Consider the following 27,447-nt stretch of genomic DNA (forward strand, 5'->3'; position numbering starts at 1 on the left):
GTAAATTTCTGCCCTCCGGTGGGAAGTTTGGAGGGAAGTTCCCTGGGTTAGGTGCTTGGCTGGATCCCCCCCCTTGGGCTGGAGGAGTCCACACATAACCCAGGATGGGTCTGTTACCTTTGTAGCGAGGACTTACATAGTCAGGAGAGCGAGGGACCCCATTTGTGGGGCTGCCTCCCCGGCTCCCTGTCTGTGACTGGCCCGAGGACCTTCTGGGCCTAGCATTATTAGGTGCAGGTAGGTTTTTAGGCCCCCCCATCTCCAAATCTAAAACGGGGGTGACCTTTACCTCTGCCACCTTGGCAGCAGCAGGGGTGCTGTGGGCTTTGGGGTTTTTCTGGGCATTGCTTTTATTTTCTATGGGCTTCTGCACCTCATAGATGCGGGTAGCCTGTTCAATGACCCAGTCTAAAGATCTTTTCTCGTGAAAATCCCTCACGAGCTGGGTCATGATATATTTGGGCAAGGCATGGAAAAACGTGTTTATAAATTCACGGCTATCCGTGCGCACCCTTCTTGTGGTCTGTGCAAAGCCCGCTTTAACTCCTGCACAAATTCTTGTGGGGCCTGATCCTCCCCACATTGCAAATTGTAGGCTGCCTTGCGAGCCTCTTGAGGATTTCTGTGAACAGAAAAATGTTTCAGGATGGCCGCCTTATAGGTGGACCATCTTAAATGATTTTGGTCCTCCAGCCCCGCAAAGAAACTGGAGTATTCCGGGGAGAAGGTCCACTTTACATATTGAATGCAGCTTTGGCTGTCCTTCAAATGGAAAGTCTCCATCATTTGTTCAAACAACTCTAAGTGCTCCCAAACAGAATACTTAGCGTTCTTATGGTAAGGCGTGATGACGCTCCTGATCGCCTTAATCTGCTTTAAGGGGTCCTTGAGCAAGGCCCTTTTTGCCTTATTGGCCTTTTTGGTTCGGGTAACCCTTGTCCATTCTTCGTCGGACTCAGAGGCACTGCTCCCAGAGGTTCCCGTCTGTTCTTCCAGGTTTTCCCGGATTCTGCGAGCCTGGGAATGGCTGGCAGAATGTGGGGACCTGGTCTCCTGTGTCCTGCGCAGTTCAGAGGAGTCTTCAGATTCCTCCTTGCTGCCAGGATTTGATGGGTACCCCCTCCACTGACCTAACTGGGCAGAGGTTTTCAGGATGCCCTTAATGGGCCTACTCTCCTGGGGTTCCCCATTGAACTGTACTGTACTTGGGTGCCCATACCCGGATGCCCACCCCTCCATTCCTGAGTGGTACTGGCCTATGAGCCCCATACTCTTAGCTGGATAGTAATCTGCCATCCCTGCGGCCCTGTGCTCATGTGCGCCAGGGGACATGGGGGTGGTAGAGTCCAGGGACTGGGGGAGATGAAGGCCCCTGGTGTTAGGGCTCCTGCGGTTATGGTCAGGAATCTCTCTTTCCCAGCGGACCTCATCTCTATCCGCCCCTGCTCCCTGTTGCAATGCAAGAGCCTGCATTTGTGCTTTCAGTTCCTCTGTTAAGGCCTTACTCGACTCTATCAGTTTCTCCTGCATCGCTACCTGTTGCTGGAGCCTATCATTGTGTTGACAGAGGGCCTCATTCTCCCTCTGTGCTTCCTGGTTGGTCCTGGAGAACTGGGCCAGTCTTTGCTGCAGGAGGTTTACCTCCTGGGCAATGTCCCTATTGGCCTGCTCCTTTCTTGCTAGAGCATCTTCCACCCTTCTGGTGTGCTCTACCAAGTTCTGGTTTTCTTTTTGGAGATCACCCAGCCCCTGGTGGGCCAGGTGATTTTCTTCCATTTTTCTTTTTAAATGGCAGACTTCCTGGCCTAAGGCGTCTCTTTCCTGACTAAGAGCCTGCATTTGTGCCGCCAGGTCGTCCCTTTGCCTTTGGAAGGCACCAGCTTTCTGGCGCTCCTCATCAAACTCTGCCTGGGTATCCAGGTCTTTCAAGATCAGCTTGTTGCTCTCTACCTTCACTCTATCTAGATGACTTTGCAGGGTGGCTACCTGCTCCGTGCATGCCCTGTTAAAGTCTAACTGTTGCTCCAGCTTTTTCTGGCTTTGCAGTAGGGAGTCCAAACCTTCTTGGTGTTCCTTCTGCAAGGCCAGAAATCTGGTATCCTGTTCTGACTTTTCCTTTTGCAGCACATCCATATCCTCCTTCATTTTAGTGATGTACAGTCTGCTGTCATTTTCTGACTCCTGGCTCCTCTGCAGCCTCTGCTCAGAAGAGTCCAGATCAGATTGGACCTTCTGTAATGCCATCTGTTGCCTATTGGCCAGATTTTGGCTTTCAGCACATCTATCCTGCATGTCTCCCATATATAGGTACAGGTATGCTGCTATCCTGGCAATCTTATTGTGTTCCTCTTTGGCTTTAGGAGCCATATATAGTTCACTCAGGGCCACATGTAAGGGACCCTGATCTCTATATATATCTGACCCTGTTTCAGTGACCTGTTGTGTGATGGCCTGCAACCACACATCCTGGCCCTGTTCGGTCCATTCACCTCTCACAAATAGCTTATGCAAGAGGTGCTCTCTGGCTATTTTCATGTCTACTAAGGTCGTCATTCTAGAGATTGGTCTCTGTCCTGACTTACAGAAGTTTGTATTTTATTTTTGCAGAACAGAACTTTTCTTGGAGTGTCCCTTTTGAGGAATGCTTCACAGCGTAATGCAGCGTGGTGATCCAACCGGATGTATGTATCCCGTCAGTTCGCACACTGTGTTAAGCTGCACAAATGGTAAATCTAACCCAACGTCTCGGCTCGAGCCCCCAATTTGTAAGAGGATTCAATTCAGCACTACAGCCAAGTTAACGCCTAGTCTAGAATACTGAATGAAAACCCTTATTGATATATCTTTAGGTCCAGTTCATGCGTTCTGGATGACTACCCTTGTATAACACCCCTCTCTTGGAATCCCCCTGACCCCACTGAGCCAAGAAGTAATTCTGTTTTGCAAGTTTAAAAGGTTTATTTGATAAATTAAAATATATATCACACTTTTTAATAAATTAATAATTGAATAGCACACTTAATCTGATATGATAAAGATTGACAACGGAGAATCTGGCACTAGCACACTTCTTTAATCACTAATGAGTTGACATGAAATGGATAAGGTAGCACACTGGTAAATAGGAACAAAAGTATAATGTGGTAGAGGATGCTTTATGTAGGCTCAGGTGGATGCAATATTCAATGAATGCAGTACAGAAAATACTCAATATGATTTCAACCAAACAATGTAATCACTTTTCTCTGGCTATTCACTCCCCCCCTCTTTATGCAATGCAAGGAAATGGGAGGATAGCACGCAGTTCTCAAAAATGCAATCAACTGTAATTCAGTTCAATCCAGCAAGCTTAAACAGAAGTTTGAAAACACAGGCAAATGCTTTGATAGGTGCTAGCAATGAATGAGAAATATGCTGGAAATGCTTTTTAATTCCCTTTCAGAGGTTCAGGGTGAGTGGTATCTAGTTAATATTAGTCCAGGCTCACAATAGCAATGATGCAGGGATAGTTAGCAGGTCAAACGAATTTCTGGCAAATGGAAGGCAAGCAGCAGCAGTTTTTACATGTGAAGAAATTGCAAATCGTGGTAAAATTCGCGGATGCGTGTTCCGCGATTGCGGTAAAACTATAAGGGGTAGGAATGCGGTTCTTGGTGCGATTCAAAGCTACGATTCTAAGCTATCAGAGGAAAGTTACTGCAAGTCTCTAGCCCAAATGGTCGCGGAGATATGAGCGATTTAATAAAGGTCGTTTTTGGGTTTGCAAATTTCAAAAGCTCAAAATGACAAGTGCAGCTTGCAACTAGAAATGACAGGTGACAGCTAGGAGGCAGTTCTACTTAGGTTAAATAGATTGAATTAGATGAATTTAAACTAAGAGATTGGTTCTACACAGTTCTGCTGGGTACTCACACTGTATTCTTGAGTGAAATGGGCCTCGCCATGGATCTGGTCAGGGTTTTGGACTGGGCTCGGGTCTCTCTCTGGGCACAGCACTGCTTTCTCTCTGGGTACAGCACTGCTTTCTCCCTCTGGTCTGGTCTCTAGTTCTGGATAGATTGAAGTCTCTAGTTTGGCTTTCTGGAGGTTGATGGAGGTAAATATGGATTTTTCCGGCAGAGTGCGTTGCAGCAAATGGAATTGAAGAGCCTCTATCTGTCCTGTCTGTCTGCTTTTATGTGTTTGGAATGTGGGTGTGTTCTAGCATCACTGACCCTACCTCTCTCTCAGCTTCTAATTGGTCAAACTTCCATTTATCATTTGATTGGGGAATGAACTGTGAGTCAGCGTGATGTCATTTTACAGCCTGCAGAAAGTCCACTCCTCCTGTCAACTTACACACAAATCTAGATTTGAAACAAATACATATTTGCAGAGGTACATATTGTTTTAAAATCATATGCACCCATCATGCATTACAGGAGGTATACCCTGTTCAAACTCTGCTCTTCCTGGGAGCTTGCATTCAGAAATGGCACATATTTCACTTTTTAACTGATTTTGCAATTTCTGACATTGACCCAACTTTCCATACATGTGTGCAGGGAGTAGGGACATTAACTGATGAAGTTTCAGATTTTTAACATGCATACATTTAGAGTAATATCCACTTTTCCGCTAAAACCCCCCTGAACATGCCACCGGGTCGAAAAACCTCTTAAAATGTGGGCAGAAAAATCACAAGAATTATGGTATCATTTATAAAATTTTCACATGTCCGCTCTATGAGTTATTCATCTTTTTAAAGTTATGTTCTGGCTCCAAAGGGGTGTGGTTTCCCAGGTCACATGGTATAGAAACCAGTCTTTCCAGTTTCTGCCAAGCCAGCTTGCTCTCACAGGCAGTGCTCCTCCCAGCTCCTGCCAAGAGGAAGCTACAATTTACGACTGCGGTAATAAAAACCTTTGCCTGAGTGAAAAGGGCTTTGTTCACTCTCTTGCAGAGCACAGATAATTCAGTTATCAGATAGATGGCATATCCTTAGTGGGGGCAGCAAAAGGAAGGTTGGCCTGGGAACACAGTGGTGACTCAAGTTTCACTGCTGATGGGGGTAGTTGCCAGGCAGAATCAAGTTCCTTAAGCCAGACTTTCAGCTACTGTCATGTTATTTGTTGCTTTTTAAATTAACTTGCAATTTTACACATGCAGCTAGAATGCTGATTCTAAGTGCAAAACTATGACATTTCAACAGTTACAAAGGCATGTGACACCAAACATAGGTCACTTATTTAATCTAAACATTTTCGATTTTAGTGTCTTTAAATCCAGTGCAACTTAAACTGCTGACTCCATAGCTCATCCAGTTTTGTTATAAGCATTGTTCTGGGCTCTTCATTTCCCAGATTTTGTAGGCACACAAAACTCCATTCTGCCAAATGTCTGCTGGTGTTCAGTAAATATTTTGCACATATTGCAATGTTTGAAAATAGGCATTTTGACTTGCCTTCAGGGAAACAGAGTGGTTTTAAAACGCCGGCTTTTGGATAGTGGTGAGTACTGGTACTGCACCCATTTTTGGGATTTAAGAAATGAATTCCCCACAATTCTAGGTTGCATTTGGCAATCAGCATTGCCATTCCCAATGGTTTCAGACTACTGTGCGGGTAGTCCAATGGTGGTTTTAGGCAGCGTCCTTCTGTGCCCATAACATCGGCAAAAATGGGTGGCAGCCTATTCTTCCTGCATTTCCCTGTGCATTTTCTGGGAAGCTCTGGCCATCATGATGTTTTCATGTCAGTACTGCACAGTTTTGAGGTACGGCTCGGATGCATGGGTAAATACATCCCACACCCTCTCCTGAGAGGCTGCCCTTCAGCAGAGGTTGTCCTTCTAAACAAGTATCATAGGACACAACATATACAAAAGGAATAACCTCACACCAGAGTGATGTATATCAACGGGCCTTGAATGGTGCAGGGTAAGTGTAGGCAGATGGATCTCAGCATACATGGGGGAGGTTTCCACCATCTTGTTTTTCTCTGTACCTCCCATTCCTTCCTGTCCCCTCCAGGTCATTTAGCACAATGCACTTCAGGTATGATGCAAGCAGGCCAAGCCCACTTGTCACATGAAAGTAGGCTTGCTTTTGTCCAATCCATTGTGCACTTTTGCCTATAAAAGAGATAAAAGAGAGGGTCTACCACACCTTCTTTTATTAATTTTTGGACTTCACAACTTAAGGACAAATTCATTTAGACTACTTTTTGGAGAGTTGGCCTGTCTAAGGTGTTCAACCATTTTTGTGAAGAAGGAGGATTCCAAGGCATAGGCAAGTGCTGCTCCCTACCCACTCCCACAGCACATTGGTGGGGAGGGGCTCCTGTTTAAAACAAGGACCTGGTATTGCGTACCAAACCGCCATAGGCTGGGGGAGCGGATCCTGAAATAACTCAGTCTTTCCTTGAGCCCATGCAGTGGGTCACACATCAACTGGAGGACCAGATCTGACAAGGCTCCTGGTAAACCGCATTGACCAGTCAAGACACATTATATTCATATCGTCTGCACTTGAAGCAGAGCTACAATGCTACTTCTGACACTTATTCAAACTTTAAACCACAGCTGCTTCACACCTGTCAAACTGACTTGCTGCTGCATCATTCCAAGTGGAGCATGTCACTTGCTTGTCTCGAAAACAAGAGCCGCTGCCCCTTGGAACTCTTAATCAGATGACCAAGGTCACTGCATCGAGCCAATGAACCTCAACCCAAACATTTGGAGGATCTCTTCACACGCTGACCCGCACAAGTGGTTACCAATGTCTCAAATTGGCTCAACCTACAATACAACCCTGGTGAGTCATCCGAACCACACAACCCAAACACCCCACTCAAGCCGCACCGAGCTCGAGCTCCAAAACAACTAGAATTCACCTTGCCGCTTGACCCAGTACGACTCACTGTGACTGCATGCAAACCTGGCTTGACCTGCATCGCATTACAGTTCAAAACCTGTTCCGCCACTGAATGAATTGAAGGCTTAACACCTCTATGCTAAAGAGCATCAAAGACATTATTTGAATGCTCCCTAAGAAAAAAAAGAGAAATGCTGTTATTAGATAATTTTGCTCTGAACATGAATCCACATAACCATTATTGACAACTGTTGTGTCTTGACTGTCGTGTAGCCGAAGAGTCCTCGGTCCACAAGTGCCGCACAGAGAGAATCAAAGTCACTCTCTGTGCCGCCTTTGAGGCCACAGGTGGGAGATGTTCTTTCCGGAACTGCGGTACTCGTGGAACCCCGAACCACTGTAAAGGAAACACCGGTTAAGTGTCAAGCCAAAACAGAATCAACAACCAATCAACAAGTAAGTGGAACGGTCTTACCAAAAGGTGTCTGTGGAGTGGCGGTTGTACCTATGGGGAAGGTTCCGAGACCCAGCAAGGCAGTTCTTTCAGTATGTAAGTATCAGAGCAAGGTTGCAAGTGCCAGGCCCACCTGATGCCAGAATCCGCACAAGGAGGGCGGAACGTAGTAGGAGTCCGTGAAGCAGTCCGTGGTCGTAACAATGATCCAAAAGCAAGTACCAAAGCCAAGTGTTATCCGTTGCCAGTCCGTGAAACAAATCCGAGGTCAAGATCCAAAAAAAGGGGTGAAACAAAAGGTATGTATCGCCGTACAGGAATTCGAAGAAACAGCTGTGAAGCACCGAAGCACCGCAACAGAGCCGTTTAAATACTGGCGCTGCTATTTCCTCCCGGTCACATGACCCGCGAGCGCATAACGTGAGTGTAGTCCAGAAACACGTGAGCGAAAGGCGGCGGTCATGTGACGCAGAAGAAGTCGGTCTAGCAGCCGCCACGGAAGACGCCAAGGGGGCAGACGTCTCCGCGGGCAAAGAGCATGCCGACCCAAGCTTTGTGGCAGTCGGTGCCGTGGCAACTGGGGCGAAGAGAGAACCTGTGAGTCCCAGAACCGGGCAAGAGGGCGAGGGGTGTTTGGGGCACGGGGATGAGGAATGGGATCCCCAGAGGGAATGGAATGCGTGACAACAACCGTCAACTTTGTTATAATTTCAATGAATTGAAAAAGCCCAGCCTTGAGAAAGACTGTTAATTAAGGTTGGAACACATGATGGCATAGGGGCAACAACTTAGGTGAAGGGGCAGCACCTCAAGGTGTAGAGTTATTACCAATGGGTTCTAATGTGATTTACTGACTAGGGTCAGATTTACGATTATTAATTTGTTGTACTTTCCATGTGATTGGATCATGCAAGGTTGTGAATTTGTATTTTAGAGTGTAAGAAGGACAACTCTTGTACTAAACTATGTGATATCAACTTTAAAGTTCAAGTTTGTGGCAACAATGTGAAACAGTGTTACTGCATTATCAACTTTGTTTTGGAAAAAAGAGTTACATATATGTGTACATATTTGACGCTAAAACCTAAGATTTAATAAGTGCTTAATATTTGATGCAAACGTAATAATTAGCATGCGTTCAATTGAATGATTAGACCCTTGGTCTGGTCTTATTATGTTACTCTGAACCAACAAAAGCTAATGTATCACTCTCAATACTGCTTATTTTAGAGGGAGTTGCACATGATGCAAGGTGTAGTTGATTTACTGATTTACAAAAAATTCAAAGTCACATTGAAAAAACATTTCTGTGCAGCTTTTTGTAAATCAGGTCACATATGTTGAATCCACAGTTGGAATGTACATAGTGGAAACTTGGTTTGACATTTGTGCATGCTTCTAGCCACTAACATCACAAGCACACATCTGCATGAATCTAACCCGAGTGTCAATGAAGAGGCAGAGCTTAAACATTTATTTCAAAAGAGTATTCGCTGAACTACATTATTACCTGGTGGGATATTTTGATGGCCTTTAAAGGGTCTTGGGAAATGTTCTTTTACTGCCATCTTGCACTTGCAGGGCATTGAAAAGCATGGGGTCCTCATTGGTGTGATAATATTTCTGTTTCCATTTCATCCATTGAATTGCAAGGCTAGGTACCTACTTCTGTTGAATATGCTTTAGACAGGAACCACACATCTACTGACTGCATTTACAATGTTGTGAGTTATATTTGCATCTATACAAAACGTTCGAGAAATAACGTTTGTATGTCAATCCTTTGCAGTACAGCAATGTCCAAGCTAAATTCCTTTCACTATATTACTAATGCTTTGCGTGACATGTAACCTGCCACTGCAACTGCAGCCAGTGAACTCAACTCTGTAGATTTGCTGTAGAGTGCTATACTGAGGGTCCCCCAAAACATATGAAAGTAATACATAAATATATAACTAAGTGGTTCCTGGTCGCAATACCATTTGCGTATAAGAAAGATGCTTTTCACGATAATTATAGAGGAACACAGAAACACGAATGGTTACTCATTTTGTGGCCATCCACATATGTTGGACTACAACTCCCTCGTTTCTTCACCACTGACTATGTTGGCTACGAATCAAGGAAGTTGAAACCAAAACATGAGGAGGGACGCATACTATAACCATGTTAGAGCTAAGTTAGATAGCAGTTGATGTCCATGTTTAATGTCAGACAATAGCTGAAGTTAGAGAATACATGTAAGTTACCAGCACACACAATAACAACTCCCTTCCGTGCATGAGAGCAAGCACCTCAATTCCAGATGTTTATTTATTTATTTTATTTTTATTGCATTGCTCATTTCTAACAGTGCAGACAATTAAAATTGTTTAGGCACAATGTCTATATTAATATAATGAAACAAATTCAGAATTAATTATATGTTATTGGGGTGTTTTTGTCTCCTTTTATCTACATGTAATAATACTTCATTGGGGTAATTATGGGATTCTGTTTTTGTTTAAGTTCACAGTGTTGACACTGTAGCACTTGCAGGAGAGGCACCTGGCATTCAGGTGGCAGGAATGTAGGCTGAATCCTCTAGTACAGCTTCACATTCCATCCTGGACACAGAAATCTTTCCATAAGCCTCCATATTTTCTTTCGCCCATTTGCCCTGCCCCCAGGCATCAGCCTGTAGCCACCCAGGAATCACACACTCCCTTTGTCCCATATTTCCAACAAGACCCTTTGCCTGCCCCGTGGTCTCCAACGGCATCCCGCTCCAAACTGAATGCATGACAATGGAAATAATAACGGGGATCTGCATGACCTCCCTTTACTGTTTCTAGAAACAGCTAATGTCCCTTGAAATACAATGGCCATTAGCAGTATGCAATTTTGCCTGGGTTGCTAATTATCATGCTTATTTGATTAATGGCAGTTGGTGAGCAGGTGCAAGTGGATCTCGGTCACCTGGCATAAGCCCCACCTACCTTCTTAGCCCTGCCTCTTCCTTCCTGCTCTTAACTAAAGGGCGTCTCTGACCCAGGCATCTGAAGTGAAGGGTAGATGAAAAAATGGCAATTCCTGATTGGACCTGCAAGGACTGGGAGGAGCCAGGACCTGAATCCCCTGTTCAGACAACAGGAAAGCATGAACCAGCATGTGTTTTCTCCCTCTGTCCCGACAGGCAATAACCACCATCACCAGACTATGCCAACATCAACGACATTGCCCCTCCTCTAAGGCATGGACTGCACAATGAAGCAACCTGACCCGCATGGGCCTCAAGCCCATCAGCACCCCCTCACCATCCACAACACGGAAATTGATACTCCCCAACGTCCTCTCAGCTATCACCCATGCAGCAGAGATTGCCAACCTCATCACTACACACAAACTTGACGCCATCTTCATCACCAAGATCTGACTGACACCCACCTCCACCCACATCCTATATGTCCGTGTCCCCGACAGCTACAGCATCCAACATGGAGACCGGCAGAACAAGACGGACAGAGGTCTTGCAGTGATACACAAGACCCTTGTGGCCCTGCACCAGAGTTGATGTTGACAACATTGGCTCCTTCAAAGTCCTCTCCTTCCATTTCCCACTCTCCCCCATGGACCCAATCACCTTCCTTCCATCTCATCTGCTGACAACCCAAACCCAACAATGCCTTCATCAGACTTCACCGACCTGGTCACCACCATGTCCCTCACACATGCTCACAATATCTTCCTAGACGACTTCAACCTCCCAGGCTACAATGCCACCAAACCAATGAAGTTCTCCTCACCCTTCTCATCACCATCATCATCACACAGCACATGAAAGACCTAACACATGAGAAAGGTAACATCCTCGACTTAACTATCTCTGCACTGTCTTCTCTGGACTACAGCTCTCCTCTGCAGCCTGACTGGTCTGACCACCTAGCCGTGCCTTTCAACATCCTGCACACCACACCAGTCAAGCATTCCCAGCAGAAACCCAGCAGACAAAGCTTCAGGTCCTTCAAGAACTTCCTAGTGGAGGCCCCCACAGAAGACATTGCCAACCGACACCTTACATGGAATGAACATCACCCAAACTAAGACTCTCTACTGGAAGCACTCAACACAACCCTCTCAGACTCCATCGACCAACACATGCCTCAGAAACAACGCACCTGCAAATCTAAACCATCAGTATCCTGGTACATGCAAGAACTCAACTTTGGCAGAAGAGTTATCAGGAAAAAGAGAAACCTGGCACTGCTCTAGGACTGCACATGAGCTGGTAGTTCTCAAGGAGCTCTGAGAAACCCAGCCACAAATATTCAACCCAGCCAAATCCTCCTATTATCAGAATACCATAGCAGAAGCTGACAACAAAAGCAGAGCCCTCTTCAAAGCGGTGAAGCACTGTTGAACCTGCTACCCAACCCTGCCATACCTCACTCCATCAAAAAATCCACTGCCATCAATACATTCATCAACAAAATCAGCAAGATTCACTAGCAGATATACACCAGCTCTGCATCAACAGAGCCACCTCACGTCCCTCCTCACAATATCTCCACACCCTGGACAATATTCAAGACCATCTCGACAGAGAACCTGGAAGAAACTCTGGCCACCCTCAAAGCCACATCACATACAGATGACATCCTCCCTGCATCCATCCTCAAGACCCTCCACACAGAGGCTATCCTTCCCTACCTGGAGATCAACAGCTCCCTAACTTAAGTAACCTTCCCATTGACCCTAAAAACAGGACAAATCCTCGCTCTACTGAAGTAATACAATCTGGATCCTGACAACCTAGCTAACTATCGTCTCATCACCTAGGGAAGATCATTGAGAAAGTAGTAGCCACACAACTGCAGCAACACCTCAACACCAACAATCTCCCCCAAACCTACCAATCTGGATTCAGACCTAGATGCGGCATGGATACAGCAACCATAAAAGTGGTTGATGACGCCCTCAACATCCATGACGACGGCCACCCCTGCCTCCTGGTTCTGCTCGACCTCTCTGCCGCTTTCGACACAGTGGACCACCAGGCGCTTACGGACACTCTACATCAGAACATGGGGATCAGCCAACTTGTACTACACTGGTTCAAGTCCTACCTACCAACTGCAAGCAGTTTGTTCTAGATGGCCAATGTTACCCGTCACCTGTGGAGTCCTGCAGGATTCCATCCTCTCCCAAGTGATCTTTACACTATACATGGAGCCGCTGGTAGCCCTCCTAGCCACAGACAGCATCCACATCTATCAATGTGCCAATGACACACAGCTATAACTCAAAATCAACTCCATCAATGGCATTCATAGGCTGAAAACCTGCCTCTCGCTGGCCCAGTCTTGGATTTTCAGTGCATATTTGATACTCAATCCCACCAAGGCCAAATTCCTACTCCTCACCAACAACACTGAACCCCCCGACATACAGACCTGGCTATCAAACATGAACTCAGAGGGCATCACACATGAGCTCAACTCCTGCGCCAAGTACCGGGGGTTCCACTTCGACAAAAACTTCTCCTTCAAGACACGCAGAACATATCTATGAAAACCCAGACAGCTTGCTATCAGCTCTCCCTCCTGAAAAAAGCCATGCACTTCCTGCCTCTGTAAAGCTTTAGATCCACTGTTCAAGCACTGGTCCTATGCTACCTGAATGGGGGCAATTCCCCCCTCAAAGGCCTCACATCCTCCTCCCGTGTACACCTGTGAAGTATCCTACATGTGACCGCATGCCTCATCAAGGGTCTGTGCAGATATGACCAAATCACCTCCGCCCTCATCGAGCTTCACTGGCTTCCTGTGCATGCACACATCACCTTCAAGTCTTGCTGCATCATCTATAAGGTAGTTGCCCAGATGTCACCCAGCTGCCTTGTGGAGTAACTGAATCTCTGGTAGACCATGCACCACCAGAAGCCAGGACAAGTGCAGACTTGAAATCCACAACTGCAAAAATAAAAGGACCAGAAAACAAGCCTTCTCTGCCAATGCCCCAAGACTATGGAACGTCCTCCCTGTCCTCAGCATCTGACTCACCCTCACACTCCTACAATTCCAAAAAGAACTCAAGACCCAACTCTTCCAGGACTCTCTCCTCCTCAACACCTAGGCCATCAGATCGCTCTCTCCTCCCCACTACGTGGTACAGCTGTACCCAAACTCTGTCCCCACGTATATCCTACCCTCTGCCGTCCATATGTTCTGTTGTTACCACTGAAAGCGCTCTGTTATGCATCTGTATTTGTGTATACCTCTGTAAAGCACTCCATTGCTTCTCGGAGTTCGTACTCAATAAATAACATAATACCATGATGGCAGACTGGAGATGACCAACCAGTACGAGGTGAAAGCTCAAGCGAATGACATTGGGAAAGCGGGCACTTACCAACATATCTCCCAGGCCATTAACTCTGTTATGTCACATTTCTATGGGTGGGAGAACCTGTTGCAATACCAGGATAGTCATGTTTGTAATTTTATTTAATTATAGTATTTCTGTATTGGGGTAATTAATTGCAGTCCAATATCCTCTCAGACACACTGTGTACGGGCTCAAAACAAAATAGAGTGTCCTGTAACCTGTGTCCTGAAGGAGGACTGGTGCTGTGCTTCAAAGTGGCGCATTTGCTATCAAAAGCCTTTAACTTGCCTATGTTCCAGCCACAACCGGCTGTTATAATCTGACAAGCAGTAACCCTATAATTGTATGTTCATGAATGTAGAGCCCTGTTGTTTGAGAACAGTACATCGAACGATGGCACAATCCCCTCGGCTGTCGAGCCAAGCATTGTGAAACCTTCCTCTCGCCAAATGTAACAGTGGAATCATCAAACTTCCTGACCACTGTGGAATGTGACTGGAGACCTACCAATCCCAGAGTCCCGTGGCCACACTGTCTTTCTTGTTGAAAAGAGAAAGATTGCTCAAAATATAATCATGTGGTTTGCTTGCACAAAACTGTGCTTTTCTTTTCAGGCATTAAGTAACTACAACAAAACGGTCAAGAACAATCTGTATTTCTCATGAAGTCCACTAACATTTCCTTTGGCTTGCATCGTCCGGGAAATCTGTCATTATGATCCTGTAATCTCTTCCCGCACAGGGCTAACAGCAGAGGCGTTGCTAGGAGGGGGCTGAGGGGGCTATAGCCCCTGGTCTTTTCGTTGTAGCCCCGGATAGAATCTCAGGATCTACAACCAAAAAGGCTAGCTAGCCCCCAGTCCCGACAGTTCCAACATCAGCGTAGCCCCGGGTCTTTTCCAGACCTAGCAACACCCCTGGCTAACAGGAACATTGGAGTTTTCCATCCACCCTGCCCTCCGCTACATGCTAGCAGCTTCGCTTTTTACTGATTGTGTAGCATGTATGTTTCGATTCTTAATAGCAGGGTTTGGCTCCTACCATTCAATGGTGCCTGGCACATGCTAAGCTACTGTAAATGAAGATGCCAAGAAAGAAACTTTCAGAAATCCAAAATGGAATAAATTCAACAATACAATCATTGAAGTGCACTCCGTGGCCTGTTTAAGAATACTTATTCACTTCATCCAAGTAAAGGGATTTATTTGTGTGTGTGCATCCCTTCACATGTGTGCACAGCGTTGCGTTACTCCCTATCCCAAAAAGGCATCACCAGGTGTGCGTCATAGAACGGGGGATTTTCGTGCCCTTTTTCCACCCTGCACATAATTGCACAAACCAAGGAGTGGAAAGTTAATGGAGGTTAACATGTGTGGAAAAGACAAGTATTCTCCTGTGCCTATTCGGATCATTGTGCAGTGCCAGGAAGGGTGCGTTCTAACCTTTCTTTGCATAGATTTCAACATGGGCCAGTAGCTGTATGAAAATAAGAAAAAATAAAACACTTCAAAAAGAAGTGTAGCTCACCAACTATGACCATGTTAGTCCTTCTGGGACTTGGGCAGGCCCGGTATACATTATTTGTACTGAATGAGGGCTTACTAAATCTGATATTATGACCATAGCAGTGACAACAAGGTTATGCAAGTGTTCGACTAGTTAAACAGTGTGCCATAATAGTTCCCATATTGCTCCTAGTAAATTGCGGTTACAGGATTAAGATCATCCCAGAAAATGCCTTCAACCTGCTGTCAATTGTGCATGCCATTGCTGTTGCGGATAAGTACATAATCAACTTAATTTATACATTACCCCGAGAAAATGTTCATGCCAAATTCAGTGTACCCCCCAAAAACTGCATGTCAGTAATAAACCACCCAATAGAAAATGTCTCTGTCGCTTTCACTATGGCTACGACATTTGAAGCCTTCTTCAAATTGTCCCCAGAAAAATGTTTCATGCCATTTTCCTACTGCAGCCCAAAAATGCCCATTTTTAATGTTACAGTGCCCAAAGCAAATTGCCCACGAGAATCTTATATTGTCCCAGAAAAATGTCTAAATAGGCTTGCATTGTGCCGAAATAAAATATGCAATGACCGTATAACAGTGCATGCAGCAGACAAATGTCCCATGTCAGGTCAGTTTCAAATGATGTGCCCAGAATACATAAAATGCCGGAATCATATACTTCCTCTATATCTCCCTCTCTTTCTCTCCCTTTCTCTCTCTGTCTCATGCACACACACAGACATACATACACACACACACACACACACACACAGTCTACCTGGTATGTGAAGTGACTCCTGGAGGTCCACCACAACATGGCACTGCACACAAATGCATGTGCTCGACAGCATAAACACACACACACTTATTTTGTTCAGAGTAGCCTTTAGTAAAAATATCAATGTTCCCATTTTGGACAGGTTGTTGAAATGGAATTATATTACAATTTGGTGTGAATAAATAACAAATTATTCATTAGGGAAGTGCTCTTGTGAAATATGGTTGAAGAGACTGCATGTATGTTTCCAAGGGTTTACCCCCCAAATTCCAGAATAAAAAGACTGAATGCACATTTAGTGTGCATTTGGCCAGGTAGAAAAGATCAAAGGCCATAATACCAAACATGGGGAGGTGGGGTTGTGGGGTGTCCCCCGCGTACCTAGTTTGGTATGATGGGCTGCAGGGAATGCAGGGGGGTCCCCTGCATATATTAAACAGCCAATGGGGGACAAGCAAAATCCCAAAAGCTCGAATTACAAATGCGATGAAGTGGACTTCGTAAATTTGGGATTTGGTTTTATAGCACACATCAATTTCCAAGTGTATGAAATGTGTACGATTATCTTTGTAGGGATGTGTTGTTTCTCTAGTAAGTACATTTTCGAATTCTTGTGGAGCATGTTGTGTGTTTATGGTGAATTTAACAATCCCTGCACAGCAGTCCAATGCATGTCTTATCCCTATGACAGTGTATATAGTGTCAGGGTTGTTAGTGACATTTCTTGCAGGATGAGCTTTTGTAAACATAGCTTCGCTGAGCCATCCAAGTCAATATTGTCCACAATTGGTGGCAACCGGAATAGAAGATTGATTGCTTCATTTGCATAGCATCTGCTGTGGTTTCTGTTTGTGTGAGCTGTCTTTTAAGATGTGTTCTTTTGTGAGGTACAGGGTACATATCCAGATGTGGAGTGTGCAGTGCACACATCCTGTTGTAGTCTAGGATGCTAGGAATGTCAGAGTTGAATTTTGTTGCAACAAAGTTTACTAAGAATAGACTGGTGAGAGTATGAAGAAGATATATTTCTATTTAACTTATACCTTTTTTGAAGTCTCTGCTGCCAATGTCTACAAGATTGTGGTTGGGAGTTAGACCATGTGACTTGTGAATGGTAACAGCATATGCAAGAGACAGAGAGGATTGTTCTCTGCATACATATATTGTCAACATTTTTTGTTGCTATAGACTTAATGTCTTGATAGGATGTAAGTACCCTTTTCCACAATGAAGCTGGACTAAGTGAATGACTTGTGAATGGTAACAGCATATGCAACATTTGATCTAGAAAATGTTCTCACATTTCACATACAAGGCTGTACCTGTTAAATGATCTGCAGCTTTGTAGGACCCACATTCTCTATGTGGCTGAATTTTGATAGCAATGCTGTACAGCTGGTCTTTTAGCACAGTTTCTCAGCTTTGGTCATATAAGGTCTGGCATATCTTGCAAAGGCAGTTGAATTGTCTGCAATTTATTGAATGGGTATGTTAGCATTTCATAAAAGGACAGTGATAGGATCGTAATCATTGATCTACTTGGATGTTTCATCTGTTTTAATGTTGTATGGGTTTTTGGGAGATTCACATTCCACACTGTGCCTAACTGAAGACTTTCAACTATTTACTTGACCTTTGGTACAAACTGGTCAAGGTAATCCAAAGCCACATTTTGTGAAGCATTTCTCTCTGTTTTTGTATTCACATCGGCACACTTATGTCATTGGAAATGTAAGATTTGTGTCCGTAGGTTATTATGTATATTTGTTTATTTGTTTGCTTGTTTATTAATTTACAATGCACGCCAGACCCAGAGATAGCAGGGTACAGCAGTAAGAATATGCGAGGCTTACAATGTTACAAAAATATACAAATTACAATGTTACAGAAATATACAATATAGAAAGTTGCAGAAATGTACAATTTAGACTTTTACAGAAGTATACAATTTTGCAAGATGGAATGCAAATATATACAGATAAAGGATGTAGGTGCGGGATAATTTACAATTGTCGTTAGAAGTCCTATACATTTGTTGGCAAAGTTCTAAATGTGCAGGTTATGTATAATACTGCTAGGTCTAGGCTTGAAGTGACTCATAGGAAGGTGGCTAGAGGTTATTGGAATTAATGTGTTTGATGAAGTTCCTTCTGAAGTGTAAATAGGGTTGGTCCCCTCTCAGGTTGTGTGGTAAAGAGTTCCAGAGTGTGGCAGCTTTCACGGGAAAGCTATTGCCGCCAATTGTGGAGAGCTTGAATCTTGGAACTATCAGGCAATTGGAGTTGACAGTTCTAGTCTGTCTAATGGATAGCTTTCTCTTTATTCTATCCATCAGGTAACTAGGGGCAGCATTATTAAGAGCTTTGTAGGTCAGGGAAATCATTTTTAGTTGGATTTTGTTATCAGTAGAAAGCCAATTATGTTGGCGTCTAATGGCGGAGATGTGCTCTCTTTTATTCATGCCGAGCGCAGTGCATTGTTTTGTAAAATTTGTAGCCTTTGGTTGATAGTTTTGTAAGTCCCACTGTAGAGAGCATTGCAGTAATCAAGTCTGGAGCGTATTAGTGCTCTCGCCAGGATCATGCTTGTCTACGGAACGGATGTCACAGATAGGTAGTTGTCAGTCAATTGAAAAACAGTGTCATCACTAGCGTAGCCGAATTTGGGAGCATTTCTAATTCACAAAAGCATGTTTATCTGTGGTGCTCCACTAGATTGATTTTCTTTACTTCAACAGAACTGTTCTTCTTCTCCGAGTGGGGGACCATTTGTATTAGAGTTGAAGTGTAACATGGCAATGAAACTATGGTGAAAGTTTCTTGAGTCATTGACAGGATCGAGAGAACAGAGCTTGTTTTCATGTACTGTTCATGCCAATTCCGTCTTTATTTTGGTTTGCAGTGCCTAGAAAGTCATGCAAGTCATCCCATTCATATTTGTCACAACTTAAAGTAACACACTATGAGGGGGGGCATAGGTTCCTTAACATGCAATATATATCTGCAAGATGTCAGAACCAGTATTTCTTCATACCACAATTATTTTCAAATAGATTTGTAATACTGGACTGCAACACTTCATCTTTGTCTTTTATCTTTTGAAGAAGTTGAGTAGCTGACGTGTTTAGGAAATGGGTGCCTGTTTTTAGTGTTTGTCCAACTCTAATGTTTCTTTCATGGTGTATTTGGAATGTAATGGACACATTGTATACTGGTCAAGAATGTTCTCAAGTAATATGATCCTCACATTCAAATTGACCAGTTTGTGGTGCATTTTCATTTATGTCTGCTATCTTTTGTAAGTTTTCCTCTATGGTTATATCTTTGTAGTATTAATTGTTTTGTTTAAGACACTCTAAGGCTTCTTTTACCTCAAGTCAATTAGTTCTTGCCAAATTTGTTTCTCTTTTGTTGGCATGCCATTAACTATTTGGGGTGGGAGCAAGCCTGATTTGCATATGGCCTTTCCCCGTCTGCATTTGTTTGGCAGGTAACAAATAGTGATCTGGAAGATTGCCCAGAACAATGCCCGAGGCTAAGATTCAGTCTAAACCTTCCAGCCATTGCCTGTTTGTTTTTGCTTTATCACCCCAAGTGGGACGGGTATGCCAAGAGGTGGGTCCAGTGCCTGCTGGGCCTAAAGACCCAAGCTCCTTCTCACTGATGAGGCCCAATAAGCCTGAAACATGTCTGGGGATGCTTGTGGTCTTGTGCAGAAGGAATGTAACCTAACAGTTTGGGCCAGACTGTCCCTTTTGGGGTGGGACTAAGCCTGATTTGCATATGGCCTTTCCCATTATGTAATGGCTTGGCAGGCAAAGAACCATGGTCTGTAGGGTTGCCCAGAGCAATGCCAGAGGTTAATATTCAGTCTAAACCTTCCAGCAATTACCTCTTTGTTTTGCCTACCCCATTAACTATTATAATCAAAGATTGCTATACTGGCCGTCCTACTCCTAATGGTTATACATTTTCATTACGGTCTAATGGTAAGTATACTACTTTGAGTAATTCTGATGCAATCAATTTGGCAGTTTTGGTTTGGAGGTGTAGCTTGGAATGGTTGCAGAGTTTGAATGATGATACTCTCATATCGATTAAGTTGTTGGAAAGCATTTGGAACTGGAAACATTTGGAAGTTATTATTGATAGTTTGAGGTGGTGTTTGGTTACTATCGAGCTTTGTATTGCAGTGTGTGTAAACTTTTAAGGGATCAGTTATTTATTTATTTTTTTTATTTTATTCATATTTATATAGCGCGCAAGTAACCCACGGGCATTGAGGCGCTGTTACTTGCAAAAATCTTAGTTACAGGCATATAGTCATTCATAGGTACAGTATGAGTTCGACAAAGCATAGAGCTGACATTTTGGTTGGTACAGTATGTCATTACAGTACAGTTTATGCATTAGGAATATATGAGATGTATTCGACTAGTGCAACGCATCTTATGTGAATAAGATTGTTTTCAAGGTTTTGCGGAAGGTGCTGAGGGAGGACTCGCCTCTGATTGTGGGAGGTAGGGCGTTCCAGTGCGTGGGTGCGAGATATGGGAAGCTGGATCCGCCCGCTCTGACTTTTTTTACTAATGGCACAGAGAGCATGTTAGTATATGGTGATCTGGTTGGCCTCGTAGAAGAGACGGGGTGGATCCTCTGGGAGAGGTAGTCAGGGGCAGTGAGGTGAATGCACTTGTGGGTCAGTGTCAGTGTCTTGAAGATGATTCGTTCTTTTATTGGGAGCCAGTGTGCTAGCTTTCTGGCCTCCGAGATGTGTTCCCTTTTGGCAATGCCTTGGGCTGCCCGGAGAGCACTATTCTGAATGATTTGCAACCTCTCTAGGTTTCTGTTGGAGGTGCCTAGAAAGAGTACATTGCAATAGTCAAGCCTGGATCCAGTGATGGCTCTGGCTATGTTAGTGCAGTTCTCTTTGGAGAGAAAGGGCCTGACTGCGTTGATAAGTTTGGCATGGTATGCAGCTGCAGAGGCTATAGCGTTGACTTGTTTATCCATGGATAGGTTGGAGTCCAAGTAGACTCCAAGGGTTTTGACTGATTCTGAGACAGGTATTTTGATAGAGTCTATGGTGAAGTGGCTGAATTGGGAGTGTCGGGGGGAAATTCTGCCGGGGTCGGCCGGGCCGTCCGCAGACCTCCGGGCAGGGAGGCCCCAACACCTCCCGTATATCCCAGGTGTGAGATAGAGTATGAGACGCACACAAGGAGCAAGGCGACTCTGCTGTTTATTTATGCAAAACGGCAGGGATGGTTCAAGGAGCGCACGCGTTCGTCCTGACACACACTTAATCGTGGGGCTCGCAGGCCCTTTTTACTGCATTATGACGCGCTACTTGCGTCACTTCAGAAAGTTACCAAAAAACCTATCGCCACTCTTAATTGGTTGCTCGAGTGGTAGGGTTAGTATAGTACACATATAGAGAATGATATTAGTGGTCAAGGTGTAGTCAGGTGGTATATCTGGGTTGTCCCTTCAATTAGATACATAAGAATTGTTACATGAAGACCCCTGAGGATTGGCTAATGTTACTGACGTCTGAGATAAGAGCCCCATGTTCTGATTGGTGCATCCGTGAGCTCCCCAGCCTGGGACCACCGTTGTTCCCAGCTCTCGGTGTACCTGTGCTTGCAACAATGTTTCAATATGGGTACATGCAGACAATGTGAGGATTTATTCATAGGTGGAAGCTGACCGTTCCCACTGTAGCAGGTGTCCATTGAGCCTTTCAAGTGTCCCGGCCTGTGTCTCGTAGTGAGGGACCCAGACGCCTTTTCTCTCCTGGGTTTTGGCATCTCGTCAGGTTCGGCTTGGTCACGTGAGGCGGGACCGTGTTTGAGGCAGAATTCTGCACAATTAATATTGTTTTTCCACTGTGTGTCTGGTTTAATTTGTAGATATGATTTTAACGTTGGTACGCGGAGTGCGAGGTTGCAACATCGTGCCTTTGATGATTTGTTCTTGGATGTGGGTTTGCAACATTGCGACCTTGGCTGGTTGCTCCACCAGGCTCATTCTGCAGGATCAGCAACCTGACTTTTGCTTGTTAATGTCCACGGGAACTCTTGCTCGAGGCCTACTTGGGCCTGGTGCATAAGTGATCCATTTCGTGCATGGGTGCTTTAGGTTATAGTGGCATATATTTCCATGATCAGTATCGTGTTTCCATTATACCTCTCATGGTGGTAACGGGTTTCAAGAGAAGCGTGAGCAAGCGTTATAGATGAGTTCATGATGCATCTTGCGTTTCTGCATTCTGAAAGCCTATGTAAAAATAATAAAGATGCACGTCCGTGAATATGCCTGTCGCCTACGTCAGAGCACTGAGTATGTTCTTCGTGTAGATTGGTGTGGAAATGTTAAGTGTGTATATTTGTACAGATGTGCTTCCCGTTGTCTAGGTCGTCATGGCATCTCTAACGACGTGTGGTTTTTAGTCTAGCTGATCCGAGCCGCAGGTGTCGGCATGGCCAGTGCGGGCTGCTGGGCAGGCAGGTGGACACATCCGTATGTTCCTGTACCAGGGTACCTGGTCGTCTGGTAAATGGACAAACTCTTCTCGTGGCGGGTGTCTGGGCCGTGACCCTCTAGGCCAAGCGCGAGAGGTGAAGGACGGGAGTCTGGTCTTCCATTCTCCCACTTCAGTCCCCCCTCTGGTCGACTTGTCGACCACAAACATATCCTTCTCGTTATCTCCTCTTACTCTCCATATCTTAGTTATCCCTCCGAGATGTCCATAATGGTTTACATGATCTTCAAATGACCAATACATGTATTCACATGTTCCTCCAGGAGTACAGTATACCCATCTTCCTATGTAGCTCCTGGGGTTCCTTGGGTTCTCGATCTTCACTGATGGTGGGTCTAGATGATTGGTGATGATTTGGGTGCGCAACTTCTCCCTTTCTTGTATTATCACACCTGTATGCTGGCCGTCATCTGCTGGCATTAAGGGGTGCATTCCCACCATTTCCAGCAACTCGTCAGTCGTGCGTGCCTTCCGGGCCTTCCAAAATCTAATTATGATCAGGGCAGCTCCAGCCAAAATAGCACATCCCACTATTATTTTCAGTCCATCTGACAGCCAAGATGGCATCCATGACCATAATAGTGAAAACCAGCTCTTATCCTTGTTTACACCGTTACTTTCCTCCATCATTTTGGAGTGCATCTGGGCCAATTGTGAAACTGCTTCTGTCAGTGTACCATTGTCAGCATCGTTGGCAGGTATGAACGTGCAGCAAGATTGTCCTATCTTTGCACAAACTCCTCCCTCCATTGCTGTGAGAAGGTCCAATACATATCTGTTCTGGAGTGCTACCATCCTTACAGCTCGCAGCTCCTCTTTAATTGCGTTGAACCCATTTACTGTTGAATTGATGGTCATCATTAGTTCCCACCTGGTTATTTGGAGCCATTTTGCGTTTGCGTATGCCTGCAGTCCCGGATGTATTATTGAGGAGAAGAACATTGCTGCTCTGCTGAATAGTCTGTGTTCTGGCGGTATTGATGTTAGTTCCGTTTCCGACCTTCCCCACAGGTAATTTCCTGTCAAGGGCTCTCCTTGTCTTTTTCTCCTATTTAAGACAGTATCATTGCTGTTGGTCCTGTTTTCTTGCTCCTTCTGGAGTGGTGCAGATCTCTTTCTTCTCTTATCCCCTTCATCCATTTTAGGAAATTTCGCCACATCGACATGCTTCTTAGGTACCACTAGTGATGGTACATTGACGTGTACCATTGTGCACACACCATTCCACAGGGGAGGCAGTGTATGATATGCCTTTTCTCCACAGGCCCAATAATGGTCCATTATTACTGCTGTTCCCGCTCCCCCCTCAGGTAACTCCATCACGCTTGCACAATTGGTGTTATATCCTACATCCTCCTCTCCTTTATGCTGGTAGCATACTTTGGGCGCAGTCAATGGTAGTATAGTTATCGGGTCTTCATCTTCTTCTACCCATGTGAGCATTGGTACATACTTGATCCACGTCGTCCAACATCGATGATTGTGTGTCTCGATAGTTGAGATAGTTTCTTTTGTTACCATGTTGCTGCCAATCACTCCTATCTCCCAGCTGTTGCCCAGGAACACCTTTCCTGTTATCGTCAGTAGCGGCCTCTCCCAGCATCCTTGTTTACCCGGAACTTCAGTGGCGTACCAATCACATGGTAGGTACTGCAGTGTTACCTTCTTTGTTTCTCCTTTTGCAGGGCCACTTGTTATGTACCTGAATGCTTCAGCATGTAAACTGGTCTTGTGATAACTCAGATAGGTCTTGAGGAAGTTGTTTTCATATGGGTATGAGTCTCGTGTTTTCCATGTCATGTGCACTACTGTTCCTTGAAATCTTCCTTTCGTTTGAAACAGGGCCAAATATATTATGCACTGTGCTGTTTTTTCATCTATTTCTGTGGCAACAAATGTTCGTGAAGCGCTCATGGCGTATGGTATTAATGAGCAAACGTAACAGCTGTCCTCAGTTGTCTGCTTACCAATGCGGGTCATGTGCTGGTACCATATGTTGTTTGTGACGTGTGCTGAATCTTGTACATAATTATCAATACCTTTATTGTCTGAGTATGTGCTGCGTTTAACTCTATTTTGCTTGGGTGCAAAATTACTATTACCACCTGACGTAACACCTGTTGCAGCAGGGGACGGGGGTATATTAAGTTTGGGTGCAGCAATAAAATCAATAGCATAGCTGTACTGCCAGACAGAAGCAGCCAAGAACCCGGTGATCATAAAAATCCCTATTATTTTTATTACATATGCTAATTTCACCGGCATTTTGCTCTTACCTTGCTGCGGTCCTGGCAGCTTATTCTTGCGACGTTACAGTTGCCCGCCTGAAAAATCTCAAAAGTGCTGGTTATTAAATGTTAGCTTTGTTACCTTTAAGCTCTCCCTATCAAGTAGTCATTCAGTGCCCAGGCGAAGAGCTGCTCCCACGCTACTCTAAGTGATGGGTCTCTTAGGACCTGCAAGTATGGGTGGAGGTGGGGCATGTGATATTCTATGGCCAGGAGGAAGGCTGTGTAGTAGACACGTACCCTTCTCCTTTTTAAGTATGTTGGCCTCTTTATTTCGTATACAAATTGGTGTGACAATTCTTCTGGGTAGTTATCATCTGGCAGCACCATCTACACCTGCACACTGAATTTGTTAATTAGCTTTTCTTAACAATACAATATTACGCAGTTCCTGTATGTGCGAGAGAAAAAGGAGAACATTCACGTGTTTACATGTGTATTGGTGCAAGCAATGTCCTTCAGTTTTAGTTACAACTGTACTTAGCAGTCAATGGGGGGGGGTTTGCGCTCAGATGGCGGAAGTATTTTTACTCTTTGAGCGTGTGACCATGGGGTGGGCAGTGGGATCACCCCCTTCTTCGTCAGTTATTGTCTCCGAGGGAACAATTGGGTCGTTGTCTGTGGTGGGACTTTCTTCCGCTGTCGGCGATGTTGTTGCTGTTCTTCCAATGGATCTGTCGTTGGTGCTGGGGCGGGTCTGCAGTTTGTAGATCTTTACGTCATGTAGGTGGTTCCAGGCACGCTTATCCTTTAGTTTTACTGCTCTTGTTGATACGTCCTCTACCAGATGGGGGCCAGTGAACCTCTTCTGGTTCCACTTCCTATTGAAATTGCGAAGTAGTACGTGGTCACCTTTGGCAAGTTTGCACGAGTTCTCCTTTCCCAATTCCGTACTTTCGTCTTTTTCTTGATTGCTGGTTGACCCGCCCCGTGTGCGCTCGAGCTGTTGAGACACAAACACGACACTAGTAATCAAAGAAGACACATATTGATACATTTCATCACCTAACACATTCGCTGAACTTTCGTTGTCGGTGAATGCCCTTGACGTTGGTGTTAGGGGAAGGCGCATTTGACGTCCAGTAACCACTTCGTGAGGGGTGAGGTGGTGGTCGGACCCTGGCCTGTTTCTGAGTTCAAACAATGCTAACGGAAGGCAATACAACCAACTTTTCTTTGTTGTTTGTTGTATTTTAGCAATTGCCTCCTTCAATAGGCCATTCAGGCGTTCACATACACCATTAGCCTGTGGGTGGTATGCACATGCAAATTTGTGTTTAATGTTCAGCAGGGATGTGATATGCTGGAACATTTCATTTGCGAAATGGGGGCCGTTGTCTGATCTTAACACCTCGCACACTCCCCACCTGGGGAAGACCTCCCTTACTATGAATTTGGCTGCTCTAAACGCATCAGGGTGTGAACAGGGCCCTGCTTCAATCCACCTAGAAAATGGGCATACTACTACAATCATATACCTATTGCCTTGACAGATGTTGATCATATCAACATAGTCAATGTGAAGGTGCCGAAAAGGTCCTTCTGGCCGGGGTATGGTACCTCTTATCACTTTTAGAGTATGACCGGCCGTAAACTGTTGACATGTTAGGCAATTGCTAATAAAATTTGACACATGGGAGGTTAACTCGGGACAAAACCAATCTTCTCTAATTCGTGCTGCAATTATTTCCTTGCCTGTATGGGCAGGGTGATGTAATTGGCTCAAGGCGGTATTTAACAGTGCCAACGGTATTACAACTTTCCCAGTGCCACCCTGGCGCCATAGTGCGTCGGTTGGTGACATTGTGCATCCTCTTTTCACCCATACTTCTTTTTCGGCCATTGGTGCGGCCGCTTGTAGCTCCATAATCTGTGTAGCTGGGAGATGGGTGTACCCTTCTCTTATTAACATCTCCCTCGCTATCCCCCTCCCTCTCCCTCTCTGTGAGTCTGTGGGGTTCCATATCTCACCAAAATATGCAGCATATTTCGCATGTGCGTCTGCTGCTGCATTTCCTTTTGAGACGTAGTCATCTCCATTGGTGTGTGCGGTGCATTTTACTAGGGCTAGTTCTTGGGGGTTGTTTATTACTTCAATTAGTTCAGCCAACAAGAGGGCATGTTGTACCGGAGTGCCATCAGCTCTCCTAAACCCTCTTCTTCTCCATTTTGATAGCCCTGAGTGGACAGTGGATGTAACATATGCACTGTCGGAATATATAGTTACTCTTTTATCAAAACTTTCCTTTAATGCCAATATTAGTGCAAAGAGTTCCGCGGCTTGAGCAGAGTAATGCTGTGGTAATTGTACACACTTCATAGCCACACACACCGGCGCCTCCATCATTTTTACTACTGCTGCCCCAGTCCTTCGTATCCCATCTCCTTGATCAATAGTTGATGACCCATCAATAAACAAAAGCTCACCTCCCTCTAGTGCGTTTTCTTCAACTTTCCTAGTACATGAGTATAATTCAGTTACTTGGGTGCAGTCGTGGGCGTAATCTCCCTCTTCAATTACTTCTGCTAGGAACCTTGCAGGGTTAACCGTGCTACATCTAACAATTGCTAGTTCAGCTTTAGACAAAATAATCTCATAACCTGATGCCCTCTGTGTCGTTAATGTGGACTTAGGTTTATTTAATATCGCAAATA

The sequence above is a fragment of the Ambystoma mexicanum genome, chromosome 2q (assembly GCF_040938575.1).
Source record: "Ambystoma mexicanum isolate Mex_15411 chromosome 2q, UKY_AmexF1_1, whole genome shotgun sequence".
NCBI classification, from domain to species: Eukaryota; Metazoa; Chordata; class Amphibia; order Caudata; family Ambystomatidae; genus Ambystoma; species Ambystoma mexicanum.